Source organism: Vombatus ursinus, unplaced genomic scaffold (genome assembly GCF_900497805.2).
Source record: "Vombatus ursinus unplaced genomic scaffold, bare-nosed wombat genome assembly UNPS02005459.1, whole genome shotgun sequence".
Lineage (NCBI taxonomy): Eukaryota > Metazoa > Chordata > Mammalia > Diprotodontia > Vombatidae > Vombatus > Vombatus ursinus.
Window position 1 is genome coordinate 13,546,987 of NW_020945237.1, and position 26,516 is coordinate 13,573,502.

Sequence of the window (26,516 nt, forward strand, 5' to 3'; positions counted from 1 at the left end):
GGGATAATAGAAGGAAGAGAGGGGAGCTGATAAAAGGGAGGGTGTATTGGGAAGGTGGTTATCAGAAATAAAACACTTGTGAGGAGGGAAAAGGTGGGGTGTAAGAAAGAAAGGGGGATAAATAGGTGAAAAATAGTGGAGGAAAATATACAATTAGTTCTTATGATAACTATAACTATAAATATGAATGGGATGAACTCACCCATAAAATAGAAGCAGATGGCAAAATGGATTAGAACTCAGAATCCAATAATATGTTGTTTACATGAAACACATCTGAAGCAGAGAGATACACACAGGGTAAAAGTAAGGGGCTGGAGCAGAATCTATTATGTTTCACCTGAAGCAAAGAAAGCAGGGGTAGCAATCATGATCTCTGACAAAGCAAAAGCAAAAATAGACCTAATTAAAAGAGATAAAGAAGGAAACTATATCTTTCTGAAAGTTACCATAGAGTAGACAGTGAAGTCATATCAATACTATATATATATGCACCAAATGGCATAGCATCCAAATTTTTGAAGGAGAAGTTCAATGAGTTACAGGAGGAAATAGATAATAAACCTATACTAGTGGGGAACCTCAACTTTCCCCTCTCAGAACTAGATAAATCTAAACAAAAAATAAACAAGAAAGAAGTTAGGGAGGTGAATAAAATTCAGGAAAACTGAAAACTGAATGGGAATAGAAAAGAATATACCTTTTTCTCAGCAGTGAATGGCACCTGCACAAAAATTGACCACATATTAGGACATAAAAACCTCACAACCAAATGCAGAAGAAGTAAACACATCCTTTTCAGATCATAATACAATAAAAATTACATTCAATAATGGACAATGGAAAGAGAGATTAAAAATTAATTGGAAATTAAATAATCTAATCCTAAAAAAACAAGTGGGTCAAAGAACAAATCATAGAAAGTCAATAATTCCAGTAAAGAAAACGACAATAAGACAACATACCAAAATTTATGGGATGCAGCCAAAGTGGTATTTAGGGGAAAATTTGTATCTCTAATTGCTTGCATCAATAAAATAGAGAAAAAGCAGATCAATGAATTGAACATGCAACTAAAAAAACTATAAAAAGAACAAATTAAAAATTCCCAATTAAACAGCAAATTGGAAAGCCTGAAAATCAAAGGAGAGATTAATAAAATTGAAAGTAAGAAAACCATTGAACTAATAAATAAAACTAAAAGTTAACTTTATGAAAAAACCCACTAAAATAGATAAACCATTGGTTAATTTGATTAAGAAAGGAAAGAAGAAAACCAAATTACTAGTATCAAAAAATGAAAGAAGTGAATTCACCACCAATGAAGAGGAAATTAAGACAATTGTTAGGAGCTATTTTGCCCAATTATATGCCAATAAATTTGACAATCTAAATGAAATGGATGAATATCTACAAAAATATAAATTACCTAGATTAACAGAAGAACAAATAAAACACTTAACCCAATATTAGAAAAAGAAATTGAACAAGCCATCAATGAACTTCCTAAGGGGGGAAAAAAAAACTAGGACCAGATAGATTTGCAAGCGAATTCTGCCAAACATTTAAAGAACAATTAATCTCAATGCTATATAAATTATTTGGAAAAGTAGGTGAAGAAGGAATCCTACCAAATTTCTTTTATGACACAAATGTGCTGCTACTACCCAAACCAGAAAGAGCGAAAACAGAGAAAGAAAATTACAGACCGATTTGCCTAATGAATATTGATGCAAAAATTTTAAATAAAATATTAGCAAGGAGATTACAACAATATATCACAAGGATCATACACTATGACCAGGTGGGGTTTATACCAGGAATGCAGGGCTGATTCAATGCTAGGAAAACTATCAGCCTAATTGACCATATTAATAACAAAACCAACAGAAACAATTTGATTATCTTAATAGATGCAAAAAAAGCCTTTGACAAAATATAGCACCCATTCTTATTAAAAAACACTAGAGAGCATAGGAACAAATGTAGTTTCCCTTAAAATGATAAGTAATATTTATCTCAAACCATCAGCAAACATTATCCGTAATAGGGATAAGCTAGAAGCCTTCCCAATACAATCAGGGGTGAAGCAAGGATGCCCACTATCACCTCTATTATTTAATATTTTACTAGAAATTTCAGCTATAGCAATGAGTAGAAAAAAATTAAAGAAATCAGAATAGGCAATGAGGAAACAAAACTATCACTCTTTGCAGATAAGATGATATTATACTTAGAAAATCCTAGAGAATCAACTAAAAAACTACTTAAAATTATTAACAACTTCAGCAAAGTTGCAGGATACAAAATAAATCCACAGAAATCATCAGCATTGCTATATATTAGCAACAAAGTCCAGCAGCAAGAGATAGAAAGAGAAAATCCACTTAAAATAACTGTAGACAATATAAAATACTTGTGAGTCTACCTGCCAAGACAAACCTAGGAACGATATGAACACAACTATAAAACGCTTTTCATACAAATAAAGTAAGATCTAAACAAATGGAAAAATATTAATTGCTCATGGGTAGGCTGAGACAATATAATAAAAATGACAATTCTACCTAAATTAATATATTTATTCAGTGCCATACTAATAAAACTATCAACAATTATTTTATAGGGCTAGAAAAAATAATAACAAAATTCATCTGGAAGAACAAAAGATCAAGGACATTAAGGGAATCAATAAAAAAATTTGAAGGAAGGTGGTCTAACAGTATCAGATCTCAAACTGTATTATAAAGCGGTAATTATCAAACCAATCTGGTACTGGCTAAGAAGCAGAGTGATGGATCAGTTGAATAAATTAAGTACAAATTACATCATAGTAAATGACCATAGTAATCTAGTATATGACAAACACAAAAATTCAAGCTTTTGGAACAAAAACTCATTATTTGACAAAAACCGTTGAGAAAACTGGAAAACAATATGGCAGAAACTAGATATAGGACAACATCTCTCACTACACCAACATAAGATCAAAATAGGTCCATTTACACATAAAGGATGATACCATAAGCAAATTAGGGGAGCATGGAATAGTTTATCTATTAGATTTATGAATAAGGGAAGAATTTAGGACCAAAGAAAATATAGAGAGCATTACAAAATGTAAAACAGAAAATTTTGATTATAGAAAATTAAAAAGTTTCTGCAGAAACAAAACCAAATGCATCCAAAATTATAAGGAAAGCAGAAAACTGGGGGAAAAAATTTGCAACAAGTATCTCTGATAAAGGTCTCATTTCTCAAATATATAGAGAACTGAGTCAAATTTATAAAAATACAAATCATTCCACAATTGATAAATGGTCAAAGGATATGAACAGGCAGTTTTCAGACAAAGAAATCAAAGTTATGTATAGTCATATGAAAAAATACTCTAAGTCACCATTGATTAGAGAAATGCAAATTAACAACTCTGAGGTACCACCTCATACCTGTCACAATGGCTAATATGACAAAAAAGGAAAATGTTGGATGTTGGAGGCGATGTGGGAAAACTGGGACACTAATGCACTATTAGTGGAGTTGTGAGCTGATCCAACCATTCTGGAGAGCAATTCAAAAATGCTAATATGGAAATGTTTTACATAAATGCCCATGTATAACCTATATCTGATTGCTTAGGAAAAAGGAATAGGTTTGGAACTTAAAACTTTAAATAAAAATGTTTTTAAAAAATTTTCAGTGACTTAATGGAACAAATCCACCTAAAAGAATGACAAATAGAAAATTTACTTTATTTCTTACATTGATATTTGTAAGTTTACAAAGAACTTTCTTCACAACAACCCTATGAAATCAGTAGCACAAGTACTATTATCTTTGTTTTATAGATGAGGAAAGTAAAGGCAGAGTTTTCTTTCATTGTGATCAGCATGCCTACCAGACTGCCAGAAAGGGCCATGAGCTATGAAAAAAGTGGTAAGAGAGTGATCAAATGATTTTGATGACTGACCAACCAGGAACTCCAACACTATCCCGAATAATTACCACAAAATCACATTACCAACAAATATGTCTTATTTTAGTAATTAACTAAACACAGATTTAATTACATAATCTTAAGTAGGTACCATCACAATCCTTTAATTTCTAAGTCTGAGCTGCTGTTCTCTCACAAATGTTAGTGATGGCTGTTACCAATATAAGAATCAGAATTTCAGAGCTGGAAAACTAGCTAATATATACTGCAGTCACACTTGCTGTAAATCCAATGGGCCCAATCTAATTAAATTTCTTCTCTCACTTCCTTTGACTTTAATTGCTCCTTCCTACCTACAAAATTAAGCAAACCTTCTATGTCTGGAACTCAAACCCCTCCCAAATCTGGCCCAATCCTCATTACCTAGAACTCTTCAACATTAGCCCTCCACTTTGGCTGGTTAGGCTAGTTTGCTCCCTGCCCTCTAACATGCTCATTTCCAATCCCAAACTTCTTCTTTGGCTGTTTCCTGAATCTGGAATGTTACCTTCCATCCTCCCCACTCTTCCTTCAAAGTCCTCGAAGGGCTCAAGACCTATTTCTTCTAGGAAACCTCCTTCAGGCGTTGCAGCCTAGTTATTGCTCATCTCAATAAAGTTCTAAAATACTTGTCTGTATTAATGATTTTGAAATTTAATCATTTTATACAATCATTTAACTCTTTCATGTAGACATAATTACCCAACAAGAATAAGCTCTGAAAGAAGGGATCATAATCTATAGTTTTATAATATGTAACAATACAGAAAATGTAGCAAATATACAAGAAATACCTGTTAAATTGGCAAGTGCACCTATTCCTTTCACTCTGATGCTTGAATTAAAATGAAATTTTCTCCACAAACAACTGTTTTCCTTAGTCCTTAAAAATATGTTTAATGTCCCTTAACTACAGAAATCTTTGATAATATTCCCATTATGACCTTAAGCAAGTTACTACCTCTCTCTTGGCCTTGGTTCCCTCAATAATTACCTCCAAGGTCCCTTATAGTTCTAATTTGATGTTGCTACCTCTTGGGTTTTAGAAGTATGGTCAAGATCTTCCCTCTTTATCCTTGCCTTCAAAGCTATTTCAAGTGAGGGATCAGGAGCCGCACTGTTCGCTACTATGGGGGCTCTGTTTAAACACGTAACTGGAAGACAGAGTTGCAGCTCTTGGTCTTTGCTCCTGCAGAAACTCTCAGATAACACAAAATAGAGAACACTTTAGGTTCCCAATCATGGTTTAGATTCTCCCTGAGAGTACAATGAAAACTCTGACTATATACCCTCACAAAAAGATCATTTCATTTATATTTGAGCCAAACCTATCATCCACAATATAATTATGAATGCTGGTGACTGCTCAGACAAAATACTTCTTAAAATTAAACTTACGTAGCATTTGTTTCACAGCCCAGATTGAAAGCAGCCTTAAAGGTGTGTCATTGCCTCCCGAGTCTAACGCACACTCCACCTACTTCTCTTACAGTCTTTTCTATCACCTTACTTTTAAAATTCACTGAAATGAATGTTCCTTAAGCACCTGTTATGCACCTGAGCCTCGGGGGTGTAAAGATTTCGTTTCTTAACGCAAATCTGCTTTTCATAGTAAAACTGCAGGGCGAGAGTTTTAATTTTCGAAACTCTGAAATCTTTCCATGAACGATCATCTCTCATCTTTTTATAGTGGTCGCTAAACTAGGAGTAGTGTAAAAGATTTAGAGGGTCAGATTTAGTCTGCAAAGTAGGAGATTATTCAGTAGTCTCTACAATCCTGGATTATGGAGATCCTGTATATGTAAATGCATTTAGAATGGTAATGCAGAGGTTGGAAGCACTGAACTGTGCACTCATCATCAAGACCTCATTAGTTGGCTGACTTGGCCAAGCTGCTGGGAATGAAGGCAGTAGTGTTTGTTTACCAGAACGTATAAATATATTCATAGCTTGGCACCAGTGTATTTACAACTACTTTTATTCAACATAGACCATAAATATTCTTCACTTGACCCAGTCTATTAATTTTTCAAGTGACTAGAGCCTAAACTTATGAGAAGATGGCTTTTAGGAGGATATAATCCCCTAAGTCTTTGTAAAAACCATAAAAAATTATTTGGTAATAACTTTTAAAAGAATAAAAATGAAAGCAACTCTTATTTGTTTTTATTGTGTTGTCTCTTAAAGGGCTTTTGCCCTAGCCTAAAGTAATAGCTTGTTTTATTTCCCTTAGGGATTTTATGTAGATTAAAGGCAATCTGCAGAAATTTCAATGTTCCATATAACATGTATTAGGACATTTGTTGTTAATTTGAATAAACCATACTGTATGTATTTGAATATCTCAAATTCCCACTGCTCAGTGTTTACTGCAGTTAAAAATTAATTCTCCCACATCTTCCATATGTCAGAACCAGCTCTGTGAAGTGGCAGTATCAGAGCCAGTGAGCTTCCTTCAACTGAGGCACTATTATTGCTGACTAAAAACCACTGTGATAGGGTGGAACAAATTTTGAGGCTTAGGTTTGAGTTTTGGTTGAGCAGAACAAATGCTTAATTTCTGCTACCTCATATTAAAATTCCTCTATAACTATTGTATTCTACATTTTGATTAAAAATAAATGCATTTTCATATTATTTGCTTAAAATAGTGAATGTGAATGTTCAGGGTAAGAAGGCAGCTGAGAAAGAGACAAAAGTCTGCACTACAGTCTAAATGTAATGGACTTTATCTTCTTTCTCAGCAATTGCCAATCTCTTACAATCTCTGCTACCCTCTCACATTTTGCTTAATTGTATAATGTCCCTTTTCCTAAAGCACTCTATAGCACAGATTTTTAAAACTGAAGTGAACTAAAAAGTAGCTTTGTTTTCATAATTTCATAATATCCACAGAGAAACACAGAACTGATAGGATCAGGGCTGAAAGAGACTTCAGGGATAGTTCAAACCTTTCATTTTACAGACAAGGAAACAGGCCCAGATTAGGAGAAATGACTTGTCTACAGTCACACAAGCAGTAAATAAAAGAGCCAGAATGAAGGTACTCTGACATGTCATAAAATGACTAATGGAAAGCTATCCTTCACACATATATAGTAATGCTTTTGTTCAAGAAAATTTACAATGGCTCTCTGTGACTGAAAGTGCAATTTCAAAGGGTAATGCACCTAAAGTCCCAGAATACATTCAGTTTTGGCTCAAAGACGTCTAGTGAGAGGCAAAACCCTGATCCAGGAGGCAATATGCTCCATTTGGGAATGGCTTTAAGAGAAAGTGATTTAATTTTTGTTTTCTAAAACATGAGTCTGACTTCAAAGGAGTTATTACTTATGAACATGACATAATTTTACTAAAATAGTTCAGCAAACTGGAAACATTACATCTATTGTTAAACAGGAATAGTATGACTACTCTATATTCCTTTGGCTAATGTCATTTTAAATCTCATAGAATCAAAGAATGGTGCTAAAACAATATGGCATGTTGATAAAGAATAAACAAAATAATTTATTATGTCTAGCCTGTTAATGGAAATAAGGTCTTTGTTTCTGAATATAACTGTGTTGTCTCAATATCAATAAGATGTGAATTTTTGAATTTTCCTAATAGTGATAATGGGTTTGCTTTGAGTAACTCACTTTTTCCTTGAACTCATAAACTATAGAAATTTGCAAAATGGTAGGCTAAGGTTACAGTCACACACCATGGAGTACAGTTTTTCTCTGTGTAAACCATGTTTCTTCATGAAACTGGATTTATGAAGATTAGACCCTTGATCTTATCTTCATAAGTTAGATAATATAAGTCATGCTTTTTATCCTTGAAGCTACAAATCTACATATTCACTGATAGCACTAGATGGGAATTTACTACCCATCTAACAATGCAAATGCGCAATTAGAAAGAGAAGAATAGGAGACAATAGGTAGTCACACTAGAGAAGTCAGAAAGTGAAAGGAGGTTCAAGACACATAGCAATCTATATGCTGTCTCATCAACAGCAACTAAGTCTAATCCATCCATCAACAACTGACCCTGTGCTATGTACTCTATGCTAGGTGGTGGGGACGCAAAGACAGTGAATAAAACAATCCCTGTTCAGAATGAGTCTATATTCCTTTTTCTTTTAAAAATTTTAAATATTTTATTTTCCCCAATTACATGTAAAAACAATTTTTAATATTTGTTTTTTTTTTAAATTTGAGTTCCAAATTCTCTCCTCTGCCACCCCTCTGACTCCTCAAAATGGCAAACAATTTGATATAGGATACATGTGTAATGATGCAAAGTACACTTCCATATTAGTCATGTGAAAAAAACATACACACACACACACACACACACACACACAGAGTGAAAAACCGTATGCTTCAAACTGCATTCAAACTCCATCAGTTCTTTCTCTGGAGGTGAACAGCATTTTTCATCATGAGTCCTTTGGAATTGTCTTAGATCATTGTATTGCTGAGAATAGCTAAGTCATTCACAGCTAATCACTGTACAATATTGCTGTTACTGTGTACAATGGTCTCCTGGTTCTGCTTACTTCACCCTGCATCAGTTCATGTAAGTGTTTCCAAGTTTTTCTGAAAGCATCATACTCATCATTTCTTATAGCACAATAGTATTCCATCACAATTATATACCATGACTTGTTCAGTCACTCCCCAAATGATGGTTATCCCCTCAATTTCCAATTCTTTGCTACTACAAAAAGAGCTGCTATAAATATTTTTGTACAAATAGGTCCTTTTCCTTCTTTAAAAAATCCCTTTGGGATACAGACCTAGTATTGCTATTGCTGGTTCAAAGTTTTATAGTCCTTTGGGCATAGTTTCAAATTGCTCTCCAGAATAGTTGGATCAGTTCACAATTCCACCAACAGTGCATTTGTGTCCCAGTCTTCCCATATCCCCTCCAACATTTATCATTTTCCTTTTCTGCCATATTAGACAATCTTATAGGTGTGAGGTGGTACCTCAGAGTTGTTTTAATCTGCATTTCTCTAACCAATAGTGATTTAGAGCATTTTTCCATATGACTATAGCTTTGATGTCTTTATCTGAAAACTGCCTGTTCATATCCTTTGGCCATTTATCAGTTCAGAAATGACTTGTATTCTTATAAATTTGACTCAGTTCTCTATACATTTCAGAAATGAGGCCTTTTTATAAGGGCCTTTATGTGGTAAAATTTTTCCCCAGATTTCTGCTTTCTTTCTAATCTGGGCTGCATTGGGTTTTTTTGTGCAAAACCTTTCTAATTTAACAGAATCAAAACTATCCATTTTATATGATGTAATGCTCTCTTATCTTTTGATTGGTCATAAATTCTTCCCTTATCCATAGATTTGACAGATAAACTATTCCATGCTTCCCTAATTTGCTTATGTTATTACCCTATATGTCTAAATCATGTACCCATTTTGACCTTATCTTGGTATATGTTGTGAGACATTGGTCTATACTGAGTTTCTGCCAACTTATTTTTCAGTTTTCATAGCTGTTTTTGTCAAATAGTGAGTTCTTGTCCCAAAAGTTTGGATCTTTGGGTTTGTCAAATACTAGATTACTATGGTCATTTCCTACTAGGTATTATGTACCTAATCTATTCCACTGATCCATCATTCTGCCAGTACCAGATTTTTTTTGATGATTACCATATATAGTTTGAGATATGGTATGGCTAGGCTACCTTCCTTCACATTTTTTTTCAATAATTCCCTTGATATTTTTTACCTTTTGTTCTTCTAGGTGAATTTTGGGGTTTTTTTCCTAGCCCTATAAAATATTTTTTGTTAGTTTGATTGGTATGGCAGTGAAAAAGTAAATTAATTTAGGCAGAATTGTAATTTTTATTACATTGTCTCAGCCTACCCATGAGCAATTAATATTTTTCCAGTTGTTCAGATAGGACTTTGTGTGAAAAGTGTTTTGTAACTGTATTCTATATTGTCTACAGTCATTTTAAATAGAATTTCTCTTTCTATCTCTTGCTGCTGGACCTTGTTGGAACATACAGAAATGCTGATGATTTATGTGGGTTTGTTTTATATCCTGCAACTTTGCTAAAGTTATTAATTATTTCAACTAGTTTTTTTAGTTGATTCTCTAGGATTCTCTAAATATACCATTATATCATCTGCAAAGAGTGATAGTTTTGTTTCCTCATTTCCTCTTTTAATTCCTTCAATTTCTTTTTCTTCTCTTACTGCTACAGCTACCATTTCTAGTACAATATTGAATAATAGTGATGATAATGGACATCATTGCTTTACTCCTGATCTTACTGCAAAGGCTTCTGGCTTACCCCCATTGCAGATGCTTGCTGTTGGTTTTAGATACTACTTATCATTTTAAGGAAAGCTCCATTTATTCCTGTGTTCTCTAGTGTTTTTAGTAAGAATGGGTATTGTATTTTGTAAAAGGGGTTTTCTGCATCTATTGAGATAATCATATAATTTCTATTGGTTTTGTTATTGATGTGATCAATTATGCTGATAGTTTTTTTTTTTTTAATATTGAACCATGGGACAGTTAGGTGGCACAGTGGATAAGAGCACCAGCTCCGGAGTCAGGAGGATCTGAGTTCAAATTTGGCCTCAGACACCTAACACTCGCTAGCTGTGGACTCTGGGCAAGTCACTTAACACCAATTGCCTCACCCAAAAAATAAAATAAAATAAAATATTGAACCAGTCCTGCATTCCCGGCATAAATCCCACCTGATTTTTGTGATATATTGCTGTAATCTCTTTGCTAGTATTTTATTTAAAATTTTTGCATCAATATTCATTAGGAAAATTGGCCTATAGTCTTATTTCTCTGTTTTTTCTCTTCCTGCTTTAGGTATCAGCACTATATTTATTTCATAAAATGAATTTAGAGGGACTCCTCCTTATTTTTCCAAAAGGTTTATATAGTATTGGAATTAATTGTTATTTAAATGTTAGGTAGAATTCACTTGTGAATCCAACTGGGGATTTTTTCTTAGGGAGCTCATTGATGGCTTGTTCAATTTCTTTTTCTAAGACAAGGTTAAGTATTATATTTTTTCTTCTGTTAATCTGGACAATTTATACTTTTGTATCTATTCATACATTTCACTTAGGTTGTCAGATTTATTGGCACATAATTGGGCAAAAGAGCTTCTAAAAATTGCTTTAATTTCCTCTCCATTGGTGATACATTCATCCCTTTCATTTTTGATACTGGTAATTTGGTTTTCTTCTTTCTTTTTAAATCAAATTAACCAATGGTTCATCTATTTTATTGTTTCTTTCTCATAAAACCAGCTCCTAGTTTTATTTATTAGTTCAATGCTTTTCTTACTTTCAACTTTATTAATCTTTCCTTTGATTTTCAGGATTGCCAATGTGATGTTTAAATGAAGATTCTAAATTTTTCTATTTCTAGATTCTTAGTTGTATGCCCAATTCATTGATCTGTTCTTTCTCTATTTTACTGATATAAGCATCTAGAGATATAAAATTTCCCCTAAGCACTGCTTAGGGGATCTGGATCTGGTAAATTTCTGATAAATTTCATCTGATAAATTTCAATATGTTGTCTCATTGTTGTCATTCTCTTTAATGAAATTATTAATTGTTTCTGTAATTTGTTCTTTGACCCACTCATTCTTTAGCATTAGCTTATTTAGTTTCTGATGAATTCTTAATGTTTCCATGGCCCTTTACTGAATGTAATTTTTATCTCACTGTGATCTGTAAAGGATGCACTTAATTTTTCTGCTTTTCTGCATTTGGTTGTGAGGTTTTTATGCCCTGATACATGATTAATTTTCATGTGGGTTCCATGTACCACTGAGAAAAAGGTGTATTCCTTTCTATTCCCATTCAATTTTCTCCAGAGGTCTATCATATCTAACTTTTCTAAGATTCTATTCATTTCCATAACTTCCTCCTTGTGTATTTTTGGTTAGATTAACCTAGTTCTGAAAGGGACAAGTTGAGGTCCCCTACTGGTATGTCTATTTCCTTCTGCAACTCATTTAACTTTTCCTTTAAGAATCTGGATGCTATACCATTTGGTGCCTATTTGTCTGGTATTGACATTACTTCATTGTCTATGGTATCTTTTAACAAAATGTAGTTTCCCTGCTTATTACTTTTAATTAGATCTATTTTGTTTTTGCTTTGTCTGCAATCATAATTGCTGTTTTTTTTTTCATTTCTGCTGAAGTATAATAGATTTCCCTTCAATTTCTTGAATTTGGTTATAATGTTCCTGGGAGTTTTCATTTTGGGATTTCCTTCAGGAGGCAATTGGTGGATTCTTTCAATTTCTATGTTACTCTCTGGTTCTAGGATATCAGGGAAATTTTCCTTAATAATTTCTTGAAATATGATGTTTATGCTCTTTTTTTGATCATGCTTTTCAGGTAGTCCAATAATTCTTTTTTTTTTTTGTGAGGCAATTGGGGTTAAGTGACTTGCCCAGGGTCACACAGCTAGTAAGTGTCAGATGTGAACTCAGGTCCTCCTAATTCCAAGGCCAGATCTCTATCCACTGTGCCACCTAGCTGCCCCGAGTCCAATAATTCTTAAATGATCTCTCTTCAATCTATTTTCCAGGTCAGTTGTTTTTCCAATGAGATATTCACATTTTCTTTTTTTTCCCTATTCTTTTGATTTTGTTTTATTGTTTGTTGATATCTCATGGGCTCATTAGCTTCCATTTGCCCATTTCTAATTTTTAAGGAATTATTTTCTCCAGTGAGCTTTTGTACCTTCTTTTGCATTTGGCCAATTTTACTTTTCAAGGAGTTCTTTTCTTCAGTGAATTTTTCTACCTCTTTTTCTATTTGGCCAATTCTACTTTTCAAAGAATTCTTCTCTTCAGTGGGTTTTTGCACCTCTATTACCATTTGGCCTATTCTGTTTTTTAGGGTTTTATTTTCTTCAGTATTTTTTTTTTGTGCCTCCTTTACCAAGCTGTTGACACTTTCTTGCATCACTTTAATTTCTTTTCCCCAATCTTCCTCTGCCTCTGATTTTAAAAATCCTTTTTGAGCTCTTCCAGGGCCTGAGACCAATTCACATTTTTCTCTGAGACTTTGCACATAGCTGCTTTGATCTCATTATCTTCTTCTGAGTTTGTATTTCGATCTTCCCTGTCTTTTATTTGATCAGGTAACTTTTTATGATCAGGTTATTTTTGTTTGTTTGCTCATTTTTCTAGCCTTTTTCTTGACTTTTAACTTCATGTTGAAGTTGGGTTCTGCTCTGGGGTGGAGAGGGTTCTGTCCCAAACTTCAGATTTTTCATGCTGCTGTGTTCAGAACTTGTTTGGGGGGGTATACAAGTTTTAGTTCTTCAAGGTGGTTTTAAGGAGAGGTGTGGTCAATGCTCTCCTGGCCTGTGCTCTGGTCTATGAGTGACCACAACCAGTCTTTTCTATCCTGGAACTGTGGCCAGGGTCCCTGCTCCTGCTAGTGCTCCTCCTCGCCCTGGGACTATGACCCAGAACCATGTGTGGGCAATACAACCAAGTCCTGCACCAGGTGCCGGCAAAGGATCTCCTGTCCTTCTGCCCAGTTTTCTGACTCCCTTACTGTCTATGGGTTCAGAGTCCCAGAAGCTGCTGCTGCCTGCTGCAGCTGATTCAGTTGCCTCTCTCCCCACCCTAAGGCCTGTTCCTGGTTTGCCAGGTCACAGCCTGTGCTGGACTTCACTCTGGTCCACTCTCGCTGCAGTGAGACCGAGCTTTCTTGCTGACCTTCTAAGTTGTCTTGGGCTGAAAAATTCTTTCACCCCATCCTTTTGTTGGTTCTGCCACTCTGGAATTCGAGAATCAATTTTAAAGTTGTTTGGAGGAGAATCTGGGAGTGCTCAGGCAACTCCTTGCCTTTATTCCGCCATCTTGGCTCTGAGTTTGTATTTTAATGAGGAAGACAAGTACTTACATAATTAAACACAGAATAAATATGAAGAGGATAAATTGTAAGAGTAAAACTTAAGACATATTTTATCTATCACAGTTCTAGATATATAATTAATAGGATTTAACTCCTTATGTGCTAAGTATTTTAATTTTTAGCTTTTTTCCACAGAACTCTTAAAAAATATATATATATACATATATATATACATATACATATATATATATATATATATATATATATATACTTCCTTGTCTTGGTAAACACAGTAAATGTGCTGAACATAATAGCCTTATCACTGTTAACATTACTATATATTGTACTATAAACACTGATGAAGATGATATGGTAGGAAGCATAATTTTGCTGAATTGAAATGGATTTGAAATCAGTGGTCATAGGCTTAAGGGTCCTGTCTAAGGCCACAGTATTTAACTTCCCTGGGCCTCAGTTTCTTCATCTGAAAAATGACTCCTATTTCAATGATACAAATTAGTGTAACTATTCTTTCAACTTATGCTAATAATGACCAATTGAAACATTAGCAATCTTTTAAGACGGTAACCCAAACAATTCACCACGTGTTGTTCAGCCTTCTGGGGATGAACCACATAGTTAGGTGGTGATCTTCAGACAACAGAATCACACAGTCTATCCCCAATCCTCTCTGGCTTATTGAGATCACCCAAAATTTACCCTCCATTGCCATAATCTTTGAAAACCAGGGCCATTTCCACACAATGATTCTGTAGTGAAGTAAGCCTTAAGGGGAAGTTCTCCCACATTATACATACATCCATATTGTCCTTTGATTTGCTGTCCAGTACTAAAGCACTATTGACTTCCAGGAAATGTGTTCCAGAAGAGTACTACATAAACTGCATTTTTGTATTGAGTCATATTTTAAATACTCCTCTGCTTTGATAAATTCCACCATCTAAGCCACCAGCTCTAATTCCGGGAGAAGATGAAGAAAGAAGGCTCCGTGCTGTTACAGACAGCCTGGCTGTTCATGTAGATGCTCTGAATGAAGCACAGCTTCAGGGTCAGGTCCTTAGCGCTGAAATTCTGAAAGGCATTCCTGAGTACCCCAGACTCAAACCTAGCCAGTGTCATCTCTCAGGGTCCATGAACTGCTACCTATCCATAGATACAAAGACATGAAGCCATTCCTTTCCTCAGTAAGCTCATATTCTAGGGAGCAGACAATATGCACACACAGAAGCACAGACAGAATACATACAAAACACAAAAGGGTTTCAGGAGGGGGTGCAGTAGAAGCTGAGGGTATCAGGAAAAGTTTCATTTAAAAAGTGGTGCCTGAGATGAGTCATGGGGGAAACAAGGGACCCTCAGAGGCAGAAGAAAGGAAGGGAAGCATTCCCAGCACAGCGGACAGGGGGAGGAGCAAAGGCAAAGGGACAGAGTGTTCTATGTGAGGAACACCAAGTCCATTCCAGCAGACCAAAGAGTGTGATAACGGAGTAATATACAATATAATGTATAATGAGGTAAAAAAAGATAAGATTGGGGCAAAGTTTTAAAGGGTTCAAACAAAGGTGTTTAAATTTTATTCAAGAGGCAAAAGGGAGCCCTGGGAGTTTACTGAGTAAGGGAGGAAAATCACTTTGGCAGCTGTGTGAAGGATGGATTAAAGTGGGAGAGCTCATTTGTTGCAGTCAAACTGGGTGATGATGGTTTGGGGGGTAAGCGGTGAAATTAACCTTGGGTTAATTGCTATTTCCATTCATGCAAATATAAATGCTGAGTGTTCTGTGATAAACAAGGTAATGCAAGCAAAATTCTAGGTATAAGAATTAGTTAAAAGAAATATAACTATATGTGGGTAGGTAAGGGGGAGATGTTGGTTATTTATGTATGTATACTTCTAAATCCTTTAATTTCACTGATGTGATTGAATTCCCTGATTACTTCCTCCACTAATGGAAACCATAACCAATCTATGAGTTAGCAAACAGTCTTTAAGAGTTTCTATAAGTCAGAAAAATTTATCACCCCGTGGCCTTTCCAGAGATGGGGTATCATGGGTAGATTTGAAATTAAGAAGCCCTGAGTTACAACTCTTGCCTAGCCATGGAATCATGGCCAATTAACTCCATCTCTCTAAGCCTAAGTTTCTTTTTCTTTCTTTTTTTTTTTGCAAGGCAATCGGGGTTAAGTGACTTGTCCAGGGTCACACAGCTAGTAAGTTTCAAGTGTCTAAGACTGGATTTGCCTGAGTTTCTTCATCTGTAAATTAGGTATAAAAATAAAGTAGTGCCTTCCTAACATGGCTGTTAAGAAGCTTGAATGAGAGTTGTACATGCACCTGGCAAACCTTAAAGAGATAGATAAGTGTCAGTGGTTATTATTATGGATATCTCTGAATTTAGCTAAGCTAAGCTGACGTTTGAATAGTAGATACATAGTCTGTCATTAGGCCCATCCTTAAAACCTATACAGTACAGCCATAACCTTTGAGAAGCCAGGATCACTTCCATAATGCATGACATGAAAACTTACTGCTACTATCAAGGTAACCGTGTGTGTGCTTTTTTACCCATCTATGCCTCACATTACTCATCTATAAATATATAAGCAAGCATACACACTAATACACACTAGACATTAAAATTAACTTATTTCTATCAAGATATTTTGAGAACTTGTTCCTAAAAAATCACTAAAAGTTCTTATACTTGGGCTACAAGTAGAGTATATGTAAAAATATTTTGTTTACCTCCTTCATGCTTTAAAAATATATGCATTAATATTGATGGTTACATATCCTGATATGTCACACATTATTGATTAGAATGAAATCAGCAAAAGCCACAAAAGATAGAGAAAAAATATGTATAGTTATTTGTCATTTTATTATCTTTATAAATCATGAAGCACATTACATCTAATCCTAATTTATTTGGTTGATAAAGCTTTTATCCTGAGTAGTGAAAAAACAAACAATTCAGGAGATTCAAATGGAAAAGTTTTACTTTTGGGCTAAAAACTATAGTAGCATAAATATAATTATTCACATAAAGTTAAAGTAACAGTATAGTTTGAAAAAAACAATTATTGACTAATTGTGACAGTGGTTAAGAATATGGTGAAAGAATAATTGTCAGCCATCCTGTTCTACACTGTAAATCATTTACAGGATAGGAGGACACTCTATGATTAGACAAGGGGAACTTCTTAGCATAATTTTAAAAAGCTTATTCACATACAAAAAAATTAAAGAAAAGGCAAAGTTGTGATTATTTTGCTTCAATATGTATATGTACTTTTTCCTTTTGAAACTTTGGGTTTTACAAAAATTTTTCACATTTAAGACAATATCTATGTTTAAATATCAGTCTGGAACAAAATTTGTCAATTTAAAAATAAACAGATCCTCAATAGAAAGGAGCCTTGTTGTTTTAGAAGGTCCCCTGGAGTGAAGTTATGGCTTGGACAGTGTTTAAGTCCATGGTTCCAACTCTTGAGTTCTCTTCTAAGACTATTCAATAAGGGGAACAGCCAGAAAAAGAGTTTTTTGTGAGATATATACCTGCCCTCTAAAAACAGATGTAGACCCTTTAGTTACTTATATGACTAAATAATTACTCAGGTCACAAAGGAAGTCTGTCTTTTTTTTCCCCTTCTGTCACAAGGAATTTGATAGAAATATCAAAAGGAGCTAGAAAACAGAAAAAAAAATTAGAAGCTCCTATTTCATCATGTACTATAACACTGGCCTAAAATGCTTTCAATTTGTTTTTAAAGTTTGCTGAACAATTACCACATGAATAAATCAATAGTCCACTCAATTGTATCCTGGGATACAATTGTGGAGAACCGGAATTCACAAAAAATTTGTGCCCTAAAATAATTATATTACTTAAAAGGAATTAAATAGCTCAATAAAGGTTATGAATGTAGATGGAAATTAAGAATAAAAACATTATTAAAGTATTATTTAAGATTTTATACTGTACTTACTACACCAAAAGGACTAGATTCAGTAAATGCTTTGAGTATCTATGAATTATGAGATTTACAGAAAGAAAAATAATTCTAGAGAATGACTTTCTAAGTTATATTTACCCAAGTGCTGACACCTAAGTTTTATTTATTTTATATAGTATGAACATCTAACATTTTAAGCACTTCTATTAACCTAAGATCCAGATTGCTATTGCTATCTTTTGGTTTTACAGCACCTACATTTCACGCTGTACTCCTCCCCCGACTCTGAGACCCAGCTCTATTAAAACAAAATAATAAACTGGGCAAAAAAAAAGTTCCACAAAACTAAGTAACACATTTTTAAAGTGTGATTTTATGTTCAGCATTCCACAGTCACCATTCCCCATCCCTGAAAAGAAGTGGGGGAGGTGTCCTCTTATCTCTTCCTGGGCCTGGCTTGGCTGTTATAATTTATTAGCATTCACTTTTGATTATTTTGTTGTCAGTGTTGGTGTTCTTTCCATCTCAATTGTGGTAGTCATTGTGTATATTCTTTTTATCGGTTTTGCTTACCTCACATCAATTCATGCTTTTTACTCCACGCTCATTTTGACCTCTTAAAACTACAATCAAACAATCATACATTATTAAAACTACAGATTAAGTGGGGAAAGTAAACTTCAAACACAAAGGCTTATGAAAGGAAGATAAATGTTTATCCTTCACAGTGAAAGCACAGGCTTTGTTGTTCGGGGAAGAAAGGTAATCATTATAAAAGTCCTATATCCAGGCTTCCTTCATTGTAGCATGGGAGTGAACCTGGGTGTTTAAAGACTTTGCCAGAAGAGTACAAAGCCTACCAGCAAACTGAAGAGCCTTTGGGTAGGGATGGGGAGGCCTGCATCTGTTATATGAGTACTAGCCTCACCACCAACAGGATCCCTACTAGGTCATCAATTCTGTGGCTACTGTGATCCATGAAGCATCAGTATACAAACATTCCCACAGTCCTGTGCAGCTCCCTTGGCTTCTGTGGGGATGGTGGTGGTGGAGGAGCAAAAGAGCAAATAAAGACAAATTATAAAGCTTTCATGCCATCTGCAAACATTAATTTAACATTTAGTCCTAGGAACATCAAAAGATAAATTAGGTGACATATTCTGAGGAAGTGAACCATATTTGTATTGACATTTTTGCCACAAATGAAATCAAAGGACGTTAAAAACTATTAATAAATGAAAGGCTGGATTCTCCTCAAAGATATGAATAAGGAAATGGTCAAGTAGGTTTCACTTTACATAGAAAGGCAAGAAGAAAACAATTTCATGGGATACTTTGTCTTCTCCCCAGAAAGTTCACCTTGAAGATAAATACAACTTGAGCACTAAAATCTGTCGCTGAAGATAAAAAAACAAAATTCTACAGGAACTTCCACAAAATCCTTGAAATCAATTCCTCAATACTCAATGACTTCACTTTGAAGGAAGAACAGAGAAACATGGCTACACACACACACCCACACACGGATATTGGAAAATATGATTGGTGCAGCTTTAAGAGGACAAAGAATCATAGATTACTCAGCTGTCTTTCACCGGCATATGATTAATATTTCATTCAAAAAGCGTTTGAAGGAACTAGACATGGCAAGCACTAATCAACATCACAAAAAATTAAAAGGTCAATATCTTAACACATACAAAATGACTGTTTATCAATATAGAAGTAATTTCAGAATCATCTATGTGCAGCCAGATCATCATCTAGTTAAAGGAAAGGTCCAAGTCAACACCTCTTTAGAAGGATAAAGATGAGAAAATATTACGTTCAGTTATGACAACTTTAACCTAATACACTTAGACAAGTTGTTGGCTTGGAAAAATGGGGAGTGGATAAAATAAATGCCACAGATTTTTGATGATCAACATTCTTAGAGGACTTTAATACATGTAAAAGTCACTATAACAAAGAATCAATCAATCAAGAAAACATTTATTAAGCTCCTAATATGCACCAGGCACTAGGTTGAGAGCTGGGGATATAAAAAGAAGCAAAAGACAGCCCCTAACCTCAAGTAGCTTACAATTTAACAGAGGAGACAACAATCAAACATATACAAAAAAGCTATAAACAGGATAAACAGGAAATAATTAACAGAGGGAAGACACTAGAATGAAGAGGGATTGAGAAAAATTTCCTGTAGAAGACGGAAATTTAGTTGGACACAAAAGGAAGCCAGTAGGCAGAGATGAGGAGGGAAAGCATTCTAGGCAAGGAAGACAAAACAGCCCCTAAACAAACTCTGCCAGTGACATTTAGCCTTGTCAAATGGTGAAACAGCAGCCAAGAGCAACACTATTTGAGAATATGAGCTAACTTGCAAAACATAAGGAAGAATGGTGGGAAATTATGAACCGTCTCAGAAACAACAAAAAATTGTGGAAGGAAAATTAACCTTCAAAGAGCTCAGAATGAGAACCAGCTAAGCCAGATCACCCCAAAGCAAGTTACTGGTAGCACTAGAAAGGCAACAAATAAATGTCAAATGGAACAGATGTTCAAAACTTTCCCGGAGCAAGCATTCTCAACATCTGAGCAATTTACACACAAGCAAGCGGAGATGGCACTGAAGAAGCTGAAATCAAGGAAGAGCAGCTGACCTGATCAAAATCCACACAGAGGAAATGTTTGCTGTAGGTAACATGCTGTTAAAGATACTTAGGAATTGATTTTCGAGATATTTCAAAGAGGAGAAGATTTCAAAAGACCACAGTCAGTATCGTTACTCCCCTGTCCCCTCCACCCACCCAAATCAAGAACACATAAGCAACTATCAACCACAGGCCTATTTTCTCTCTTACATAAAATCCATAGAAAACATTTTTTACAACAAATTCTTTTCATCATCAAGGTGAGTAGATCTACTCCTTTGGGACTGTAACATGACAGTCCTAAGATGTGCTTTAAAAGGAAGTAAAAATGCCACTGAAGAAAAAAAAAAAGGAAGGACCAACTATCTGGACTAGAGCAGATATATGAAGAGGAGATCCATACTGGAGGAGATGATTTTGAGAGTACTGAGGAACTGAGGCTTAAAGTTTCTTATAGACTGGAGAAGAACAAAAATATGGAAAAAGTCTTAGACTTTTTAATATTTTTTTAAAAAGAGGGTAAGAAAATATCGGTAACTATGAGCCCATATGTCTATTTTCCATCCGTACAAAAATTTTTATGAGAGTAATCTAAACACACACAAAGGGGATCTTTGATGAAGGTTAAGAGAAAGGAACAAGCAGGTTTTTTTTTAAACAAATTATACTCTACAGCAGACCACATCTTTATAGTCATACAATTGATGGAAATGTACAGAGAGTATAATATCCCACTGTGCTATTGTTAACTATAAAAACCATTTGATTCTGTTGAACAAAATGCCATCTTTAAAGCTCTCATCAACAAGGTGCCTTTTATACATGTGTCAAAATCATACAAGATTCCCCGAAAGGTATAACAACAGACATAACTTTGTTCACTGACCCATTGATTATTAGTATCAAATGAGGCATAAAAGACGGAGACATATGCTTGAAGGGGTTTTATGTCACGCAGGATGTACAGTGCAGAGTCCAAGTGGATGAGGAATTTCCTATACATAGTGTGGTCCTACAAAAATTCCTATTTACAGATGACATAGTACTGACTGTATTTAGCCCTAGAACTTTGCAGACACAATGTGGAGAGTCAGATCCAAAGATTCCTCAAAAGAGTTCAGCCTAACTCTCCAAAAAATAAATGTCCAGACCATAATATGCATTTGGACTGATCAACCTCTGAGTTTGTCCATCAATACATATGGCTTGGATAGACACTACAAATAAAAAATGAGCTGAGCTCAGAATAGAACAGGATGAAAAGAGCAGGCTACAATGCCTTTGGGAAATTATGCCGTTCCTTAAATGACTCCCCAAGCTTCTATTTAAAACAAAGGCTCCTCTTTCTCACATCAGCACTCTTCCAAGGATGTTGTGTTACACTGCATAATCTAAAGAATTTAAGGCAAAGATCACTCAAAGGCAACTGAGTGGTACACAGTGAACATAAAGAGATTGTAATACATTACAAATGAGGAATTATGCAGAAGTGAAGAAAAGAATATAAGAAAAATGTATAACTAGGAAAACAATAGTTTAGTCATGTAGCAAGAATTGGGGAAAACTGACAGAGTCTATGTACCCTGTTGAGAGCCATATAACGTCATCTATAAAGGAAGGCCCTCACGAAAGGTGAAATCCATGTGGAAGCATTCTTGATGTCCCCAGCATTTAACACAGTGCCTGGCACACAGTAGGTCTAATAAATGCTTATTGACTCACTGATTCATTTAAGTACCTGCTATAGGCTTGGGATAGAAAGTCAAAAAATGAAACTCTCTCTGTTCTCCAGGCACTCACCTTCTATCTGTGGAAACAACATGGTACATAGAGCATAAACAAATATGGATAATATAAATTCAAGGGAATGGTGGGGGTTTGGGAAGGAGTTACTAGCGAGCTGGAGGGCTCAGGAAAGCGTTTCTATAAGAGATGACATTTCAGCTGAGCTCTGAAGGAAGCTAGGGATCCTAAGGGGCAGAGGTAAGCAGTATGTTCTGGGAATGGGGAACAGATTACAAAAGCACAGAGAGGTGTGAGAAAGTGCAACGTCAATGTGGCTTGAACAAAGAGAGCAGGGAAGAGGGATGTGTACTAAGCCTGGTTGTAGTCAGGTTGTGAAAGGCTTTAAATGAAGAACAGAAGAGCATGCATTTTATCCTAGAGGCAATAAGAAGTCACTCGAGTTGGCTGAGCAGGAGAGTGCTAAGGTGCTGAGTGGAGTATGGAGCAGAGACCTGAGATGGGGACCAAGTAACAGTCCTGGTAGGGGGCCTGAGTCAGGACGTAGCTGCATGACAAACAAGACTAAATGACCTTTGAGTTTGGGAACTGAGGAACCAAGGATGACGCTGAGGTCATGACTTTGGTGACTGGAAGGACTGCGGTGTCCTGGAAGATGGAGAAGGTTGGAAGAGGGGAGAGTCTGGAAGGAGCAGAATGACTTCTATGTGTGACACGTTGAGACGCTTATGGGACAGGCAGCTTGAAGTACTTAAGAGGCAATCAGTAACATGGAACTGGAGCTCTAGAGAGAAACTAGGGCTGGCCTACACATATGGGAGTCATTTGTGCACAACGAGATGGCAACTGAGGCCACGGGACCAAGAGGTAGATCACCAACAGAGGGAGTAAAGGGCCTTGGACAGAGATGTAGTTAGGGAAGGGATACAGATGATGATCCAAGCAAAGGGAGCTGAGAAGCGCAAAAGGCATAGTGAGAAGAGCGCTAGTTCACGAACTGGAAGAAACCTGGGTTCAAATCTTACTATGTGTAAGGCACTAGGCTAGGCACTGGGGATACCAAGACAAAAACAAAACAGTACTTGCCTTTGAGAGGTTTATACTCTATTGGGGAAATAGAACATGTACATGGTTCAATAAATACAAAGTAATTTCAGGAGGGTGAGTGTGCTAAAAACTTGGGAATCAGGAAAGACCTGTAGAAGGTAGCACCCATGGTTAAAGGAAGGTAAGGATCTTGAGACAGAGGTGAGAAGGAAGAGTATCCCAGATATGTGGGATCACTTGGCAAAGGCACAAAGTTGGGAGAGAGAATGCTGTATATAGGCAATAGTTAACAAGTCAGTTCTACAGTAACAAAGAGTATAAAAAGAAGATTCATATGAAATAAGACTGGAAAGATAGGTGAAAACCAGACTGTGGGGGGCTTCAAATACCAGATTAGAACGTAGGTGAATTTGGAGGAGGGGTGGGCTTGGGGAGAAACATCATGCAGTCTGTTTCGGACATGTGACATTTGAAATGCCCACAGGACATGCAGGAGACGTCAGGAGACAGTTGGTAATGTGAATCCAGGTTTGGCTTACTACCTGAGTGGTACTAAGGCAACCAACTAAACTTCTTGGGTCTCAGTTTCCTCTTCTATAAACAACAGGGTTGAACTGGATGGTATCTAAGTCCCTCTCAGCTCAAAATCTATAATGATCCTAAGTGTGAGAGATTAGGGCTGGAAATATATAAATATATACATATATATATATATATATATATACATATATATATGTTTCCAGAGTCGTGCAGAACAAAGATGGCAACAGTTCTGTTATGCTGTGTGATCAAATCACCCCTGTAGTATTTTGTTCAGTTCTGGGTACCACATTCTAGAATCAAAGTTAACATGCTGACCATCTAAAGTGGACTAGACTTAGGTGATGAAGAAAGAAAGATAGGAAGATAGAAAGAAAGAAAGAAAGAGGAAGGAAAGAAAAGGAAAAGAAAGAAGAGAACAGAAAAGAAGGAAGGGTTTATCAAGTAGCTACTATGTGCCAGGCACTGTGCTAAGCACTTTACAAATATTATCTCATTTTGTTTTCACAACAACCCTAAGAGACTGGTGCTATTATTATCCTCATTTTACAGTTGAGGAAACTGAGGCAGACAGAGGTTAAATGACTTGTCTAGTAGCTTGCTGAGCCAAATGTCTAAGGCCACATTTAAACTCGGGTCTTTCTGACTCCAGGCCCAACACTATCCATCATGTCACCTAGGTAACTATGGGAAATAATTAAACCTTTTGACTTCAGCTTTTTTCATTTATTCGGTAAGGATAATAATAAAGCTACCTGCCTCACAGGGTTGTTGTGAGGAAAGTGCTTTGTAAACTGCAAAACATTATAGTGAGTTATTATGCTTTTTATCCAACTTGCTGATGGCACAAAGCTGGGAAGGAATTAATTAATCTGTGGAATCACAATCAGTACCTAAAAGTACCTCAACAGGTGAAAACAATGGGCCAAATCTAACATTAAATTTAAATAATAATAAAATGCAAAGTACTACACACTTATGCAATTGATGTTTTAAGCCAAAGTACAGGCCAGAAGAGATTTAGCTTAAAGACAGTTATGCGGAAAAGGCTTGGGGGATCTTGGCTGACAATCAAAATCTAACTGCAATTTGGTTGAGGTCCATGAAGATTCCATGGGATCATATTTGTAAAGTGCTTCATAAACTATAGAGCACTGTATAGATTCAGTCATTATCATTAGTCAAAAATCTGATGTGAACGCTGAAGGGCCACAATACAGACCCAGTTTACAAGCCACAGAAGAAAACCAATTTCATTACTTAATATAGCCACGTATCTTAAGGCAGCTACGTGACACAGTGGAGAGAACTCTGGACCTGAAGTCGGAAGACATGAGTTCAGATCCAGCCTTTCATGCATATACTGGCTGTATAACCCTGGACAAGTCACTAAACCACTGTTTGCCTCAGTTTACTCATCTATAAAATGGGGGTAATAAGAGCACCTACACCTCCTCAGGTTGCTGTGAGGACAAATTAGGAATACTTGTAAAGTACCTTGCAAACCTTGTATCACTATTTAAAGGCTATTATTATTAATTGCATCATGAGTTAACATCCTGTCTACTTGAAAGAGCTTGTCTAGTTTATATGCTCAACCCTACATAAAACAAGGCAGCAATATTATTTTCCAAGTATTTAAGTCAAGCTCAAATTAAAGGTGCAATCCACTGGTGTAACTGGCCAGTCTTACCATACAACGCCCAGTTATGAAAAAGGTTCGTCAAGATCACCCAAACATGCGGCCTGGAGATGAATGACTGAACATAAACAAATCCGAGTGGATTCTGACAGGCACACCCTGCATTTCTGGAGACAATGTGCGCTGCTCTCTCTTCGGAGACCTCAAGTCTGTTCTCAGAATAATCCCTAGAATCCTAGACGTGGCTATTATGCCTCACAGACTCCTGAAGGCAACCCTACCACCCTCGTACATTGATGGTGTGTATTCAAGAGTCAAGTAGAGAAAGGGTGTCAAAAATGTTCTCGTGGCCGATTAGAAGAAAGGCAACCAACGAGCTAACCCAGGAAAAGCTACTACTCAGAAAGGTGATTAGAAAGAATATCAACTGTATGAACTTTAACACTACTCCACTTTAGACAGGAAAGTTTAACATGATAGCTTCTCATAACTTGACACTCAGGCAACCTCCCCCTACCGCTAAGTTCAGTGTGCTTGGTGAAAATAAATTCATCTTAATATTGATGTATGTGGTATGAAATAGTAGATGAAGAGCTAACCTCAAGAGCCAGAAGTCCTGAGTTGAAGACCCATCTCAGCTAGTCACATACTAACCGTGTGACCCCAGGAAAACCACTTTCAGAGTCCCGGGTAACTTCCTAAGATCTTCACTGATAGCAGGAGTTTCCTCATCAGAATTTCCTATACCAGTGAAATCATAGGTCTAGCTTCATATCATCCCATCAGCATAAGAAGAATATGTTCTTTCACAAAGTCCTATCATCAAAACAGTATGAAACACCCTTTTCATGGCATTCCAAAGAAAATATAATTTGGGCACATCAGACATCACTTAATTTTTTTTCTACTTTTTGCTCTCAATTAGCACATATCACACAGAATTTATTGTATTTTTAACTCCATTGACAAAAAGAAACTGAGGAATAAAAGCTAAAAATCAAGAGCACACAGAGACACAACTGAAAAGACAGTTTTATTTACTCCATAAGCAACAACGGGCAAT

General features: G+C 35.8%; 1 protein-coding gene across 1 annotated transcript in view; it reads right to left on the reverse strand.

Annotated features, from left to right (window-relative positions):
• The window catches only part of DNAJC1 (DnaJ heat shock protein family (Hsp40) member C1), a 251,823-nt gene that overhangs the window by 220,213 nt on the left and 5,094 nt on the right, over nucleotides 1-26,516 (reverse strand). The gene's annotated exons all lie outside the window — the stretch shown is intronic.